We start from the raw sequence: 5,361 nt of genomic DNA on the forward strand, positions 1-5,361 counted from the left end.
TTAAACTTTTTAATCTCATTATATATATAATAAAATAATAATTAGAAGTTCAACCATCGTCATCATTTTTGTATTATAACATATAACATAAAGTTCTATATATCATATCAATAATAATTTTAATTATAAAAAATATTATAATTTACTAAGTTGTTGATTAAGTTTATTTTTGTATAAAGATTAAATATATAAATAAAAATACCATAATTTGTTATTATCCAAAATAAAATATATGATATCGATTAATAATTATAGTATATGATTCATTTAGATTATAAAACTAATCAAATATTAAATATATAAAAAATTCAAAAATAAAAATATATATGAAAAGAAAATATTCACCAGCTCGCGACAACTAAAATTGAGCTCGAGCTCAAAATCGAACCGGCTCGACTTATCTGTCACCCCTATTGTTAATGGGAAGAAAAATAATTTGGTCTCTCCTCCTCCAAACTATCCGCTTATTATACACCATTCTAATTCTTTTTTATTTTTTTTCTTGAAAATACATATGTATTTCAAATGCAACTATATATTATTAAAATATTTAATATAATTATTCAACAACTTTAGAATTAAAAAAAAAAAAAACTACACATACGCACTACTATTAAAAATCTACTAAGAAAAAAACAGAAAAAAAAATATGCTATATATGTAAGAGTAGGAAAAATACAAGTTGGGTAGTTATCCGGAAAGTACTTGGAATTAGTGGTGTAAAGTTGAGCCACTGAAGGTGAAGTACTCAATATTAAATGTCAACAAATGGTAAGTGCCGGCGGCGGGGAGAATTAGGGCTTAATCGCAACACACCAAAACTCTTGTTGAATTCATAAAGTATTTTAATAAAATGATGGTTTTATACTACTAATCCGAAATGCTTATCAATACTACATCCTTTTATCACATAATTATAATGCTACTGTATAACATAATTTTCAGACAAAATATAATCATAATTATTGTTGATATTAAATTTTTTTAGATAAATTATCAATTAGAAGCACAAATAAATTGATGAATAATTGTGTTTCAAATTAAAATTTTTATCAAATTGAGCTTTATATTTGTGAGATTGATGGATTCTAAATGAAGCACAAAATTATTTTTTAAAAATTTAAAAAATCATTGAACAATTCATTTCAAAATAATATTTTTATTTATCATGAATATGAAATACTTTAATTAGCTATTCGACCTCTTATAAATCAATATTAAGTATATACAAAGATATATAAAAAAATAAGACGTAGATAAAGAATCATAATAATGTTTAGGGGTTAATTACACTTAGATCCAATCTGAAAATTTATTATTTATACATATCCTCCTTTTGTTAGAATTTGGATTAGAAAGCTGACATTAGATAAAAAAATTACGTAAATTTTTTATTTTGCCTACTCTATTTTCTTGTTACCAGAACTGGTATTTGTTCATCGTTTTGGTTTTTGGGGGGAGAACCGTCAAAGGGTAGGCACAAGAAAACTAGAGGCAATAGAAATGGTGAACGACGCTGTGTTCGCAGGTCTTCTTGGTCCTTCTCACCCTCCCCCGCTCCAATTACTTGTTTACCGCTTCTCGCAACCACATTCTCCGTGATGGGTTTTGCCCCTTTTTCCTCTTTCTTGGGTTTTCCTTTGATTTCTGTCTCATGCTGCTGTTTTCGTTCTGATGCACTTGTTTGCTTACTGTAATAATTCTGTGCAGCTACAGAAGCAATTGCATTTCGCTTCTTTTAGTAATCACAACAGCAACAATGTTAATTCGCTTCGAGTGGCATCGTCTGCCAGGTAACTTTAAAAGTTCAAGAAAATGATGTGTAATTTCTTGGTATAAATTCCATTTCTTTTCCCCCTTCTTTTTTGTTTTGGGTTTTCAGAAGTTTGAGTTTATTTTTGTGTGAATTGTGGCAGCAATGCAGCATTAGAATTAGCTGACATTGATTGGGACGATAACTTCTTATAACATATGATTTTGGTGCATATTATCAATTACATAGCAAATTGGGAAGTCCATACTTAGGTTTGTTATTTACTCTCATTGTTTGCCATTCTTTTCTCTAACTTCTTTTTGCATTTTCCTATTTCTATAATTGTGGCGACTCCATGGCTCCACTGAAATCATTTATTGTGTCTACCCGCTGATTACTGTTAAAGTGACATGTGCAAACCTACATGGAATCTAATGCTCATGTTGTCTGGTCATTTGATTTACACATAGTTGTCTATCTCTACAATTTTTTAAAACAGGGTGATTGTGGGGTGTCTCTTGGAGATCTCCTTTGAAAGGGTTTTGTCCTCTATTACTTATTCAAGTTTTATCTCCTTTAGATTTTACTGATCTTTGACTTATCCATTTGTTAGTTTTCTCCAGCTGTATAATTCTTATTACCTAATCTCTACTGTATTTGCAGGGTAATGAGATATCTACTCCTGCAATAAAAGGAACCATCCTGCCTGGCATCACGAGAAAGAGCATACTCGATGTTGCTCGTAGTCAAGGATTTGAGGTACTTCGGTCAATTTTGATTTCTCAAGATACTAGACTGAAACAAGGGATACCTGTCAGGAAAAATGATTATCTGCCAATATCTTGGCTTTTTGACTGAGATGATAGTGCATATTATCTTTAGGAATTTACATGTGAGGGCATGAGGGTAGAATCTTGCAACACTAATCCCATAAAGAAGATTGCATGTTGAACTAAGGCATGATAGGTCCTCCATGTGTGTCATAACATTGATGTATGTATTTATGGTAAATAACCATATACATTATTCCAATTGTTTTCATGGTTGGCCATTTTGAGGTGAGTTTAATCTTGAGATTTATCCTGGTGAATTTAAGTATCATATGAGTTTATGCAGATCGACGGTGTAATGTCTCACTCTTACCTCTCTTATGTGCTTCTTGTGATGTCTAGGTTGCAGAATGCCAGGTAACAGTGGATGAATTGCTCGAGGCTGATGAAGTCTTCTGCACAGGAACTGCAGTTGTGGTTTCACCCGTCGGCAGCATAACTTATCTCAATAAAAGGTTAGTACCGAACCGAGCTCCCAAGATGTTTCATGGTAAATGTTTGTCTGTTTTGCTTATTTTGGGGAGAGGGTAAGAGTTTGTCAATTTTTGTCCAGGAATCTGTGCCAGTGAAATGTGGTTATGCATGATATGTTGTGCTTAGATTGGTCTATACTCGGAATATCCTGGTTGGGATATTTTCGCTCTATTCTTCATCCATGTAACTATTTGCTTTGTCCATGTCCTGGTAGGTGACTCTTGTTATGGACCAAAAATATGGTTTCGAATAGTGGATTCATGAAAGCTAATTTGTGAAAGATCATCTTGATGTTTTATCTTTAGGTTAGTTATGTTGGTGACACAGTGATGGTGTTAGCAAGTGGAAAAGATTAACAGTATGATTTTCATATATGTGTACGTATTCCAATAAATGATGTTTAAAGGTGATGGATAGAGATCTGGATTTTGTTCAGGTAAAAAGTGCAACTTAAAAAGAACTACGTCATTGATCTAACTGAACATGAAATATCTAAAGGCGGTTGTCTGTGTTCTGCGAGACCCGTGGGTCCTAGATTTAGTTGTGTTGAAGTCACCTTTTATTTCGTGAATTGCGAAAATATGGATTTGTTTAGTTCCTACAACACAGTTCTAGATAGTGCATATGTTAATACCTGCAGGGTAACTTATGGAAGTGATGGAGTTGGTCGCGTATCACAACTACTCTACTCTGCACTTACCAGCCTACAAATGGGACTCACCGAGGATAAAATGGGTTGGATAGTGGAGCTCAAGTAGGCTTTATTATCATTTCAGATTCTTGTCTTGTTTGGATTAATGGATAATTGATTTCAGCCCCCTGGATCCTATACACTAGTGTGGGATAAGAGTACCGTTTTGACTGTGGAACCCTAGTTTCTGTGTTTATGTATTTATTTCTGACAGATCTGTTTTCAGTAATTTAAGCGTCTCGTAGCTCATCATTAATATTCATTTATTAGGTTGTTATGACCGTATCGTACTTGTAATTTAGAAAGAGCACGTGCGGAGTGTTTGAAGTGCTGTTTTTTTTTTTGTTTATTCAAAAGTTATTCTTGAGGTAGAAGTTAGAAACTAAAAGCACTATTTTGTTTTTTTTAATAAATAATTTTCAATTTAAATTCTTTACATTTATTGTACTAATCTTGATTCATTTACTTTTTAAATTTATTTTTAGAATTTGCACATATCTAAAGTTGGTATTTAGGTTCTCATAATTTGGATGATTCAACCCTATTAAAATTTATACTATAAATATACTTATTCATTTTGTAGTCATGCAAATTTAGTTAATATATATGTATCATTCAACAGTCCTATTACTTAGTGAGTAGGCAAATTAGGCAGCTGTTATATAAATGCTGCAGCCTTCATTTGCTTCTCCTCAGCACCTTATTCTTGTTTGGAGTGGAAATGGTTTTTTTGTGGGTGAGGAACAAAATCATCAATTTTATTAACTAGTAAACATGAAATTCAAACAAGATAGAGAAGAGATATGCCGGATGAAAGTTGACCTTCAAAAGTCTTTTGATTTGCTGCAGGAGAAGAAAAAACATATCAATGATGTAGAAGAGAAAGTGGAGGCAATGACAAGTGAATTACTGGCGCTTGAATTGAGAGTTAAAGAAGAGATTGACATGATTAGTGCACAGAAGCGGGAGCTTGAAGCTGAAGCAGACCACTTGAAAGCAGAGAAGGCAAAATTTGAAGCTGAGAGGGAGTTAATTGATGAGAAAAGACAAGTGGTGGTAAAAGAAGCAGAGCGAATTGCTGAGGAAAGGTTAACGGTCTCTAAGTTTCTCAAGGATGAGCGTGAGAGCTTGAAAGCAGAGAAGGATTCAATGAGGGATCAATATAAGCGTGATCCGAGAGGCATTCATGAGTGAACTTGAGAAAGAAGGTGCAGATTTCATGCTGGATATTGAGATGCAGAAAAAGGAGTTGAAGAATTGTATTGAGAAGAGACGTGAAGGAATTGAGAATTACCTCACAGAAAGAGAGAAGGAATTTGAGGAAGAAAAAAAGAAACAACTTCAGAGAAGTATTACTTCTTTAAAAGAAAGAGTAGCAGAGGAACTAGAACATGTGAGTTCTGAAATGAAGAGACTTGAAGCTGAAAGAAGAGAGACCAAGAATGGACCGAGCTGAACAATTCAATTGAAGAGATTAGATTCTATTGCTGTACATGAGATGCACCAGTCCAACTTGCTGTTAAACAATCAGAGGCGACTAGTAAAAGATTGGTGAATCAACAGAAAGACTTACTTTTGGACCAAACTGGAACTACTAACAATGGGGTTGAACG

General features: G+C 33.2%; 1 long non-coding RNA gene across 6 annotated transcripts; it reads left to right on the top strand.

Moving 5' to 3' along the window:
* On the top strand, positions 1,442 to 4,010 carry LOC105155642. Of its 6 annotated transcripts, none has more exons than XR_847323.2 (6): positions 1,442 to 1,605; positions 1,711 to 1,793; positions 1,917 to 2,025; positions 2,417 to 2,512; positions 2,926 to 3,038; positions 3,698 to 4,010. It is a non-coding gene; the product is annotated as an uncharacterized LOC105155642 (long non-coding RNA). The 6 variants fall into 6 exon arrangements; XR_002286565.1 differs by having other exon boundaries at positions 1,514 to 1,528; XR_002286564.1 differs by having other exon boundaries at positions 1,445 to 1,793.

Source organism: Sesamum indicum, linkage group LG2, assembly GCF_000512975.1.
Source record: "Sesamum indicum cultivar Zhongzhi No. 13 linkage group LG2, S_indicum_v1.0, whole genome shotgun sequence".
Taxonomy (NCBI): Eukaryota; Viridiplantae; Streptophyta; class Magnoliopsida; order Lamiales; family Pedaliaceae; genus Sesamum; species Sesamum indicum.